Source organism: Chrysochloris asiatica, unplaced genomic scaffold (genome assembly GCF_000296735.1).
Source record: "Chrysochloris asiatica unplaced genomic scaffold, ChrAsi1.0 scaffold00052, whole genome shotgun sequence".
In the NCBI taxonomy this organism is placed as follows: Eukaryota; Metazoa; Chordata; class Mammalia; order Afrosoricida; family Chrysochloridae; genus Chrysochloris; species Chrysochloris asiatica.
Genome location: NW_006408570.1, coordinates 15,259,569 through 15,260,073, shown reverse-complemented (window position 1 = coordinate 15,260,073; position 505 = coordinate 15,259,569).

Below are 505 nucleotides of genomic sequence, written 5' to 3'. Positions count from 1 at the left end.
GATTCATACTTTGTTCATTCCACGTTCTGATTATTAATGGATGTTTGCCCCTGTTTCTGCTCATCTGGAATTGTGCCACATCAGGCAAATGAAGATTCCAAAAGCTAACCTCCATCCACATCATTAAGATCAACTCTACTTTGAGGTGGCAGCTCTTCTCCAGTTGTATTTTGAGTGACTTACAACTGAGGGGCTCATCTTCTGGCACTATATCAGATAATGTTTCACTGCTTTTCTTAAGATTCTTAATGGCTAATCATTCAGAAGTGGTGTGGCTCTCCTTCTTCCAAGTCTGTCTTAGTGTGGAAGCTCTACTACAACCTGTCCACCATGGGTGTCCCTGTTGGTATTTAAAATACCTGTGGCATAGCTTCCAGCATCACAGCAACACACAAGCCATCACAGTATGACAACTGACAGAAGAGTAATGGAACCTAGCCTATGGCTCATAATCAATGTTTGGTAAATATAGAATAGCCCAAACATTTCTTTTTTCTTTTCTTTT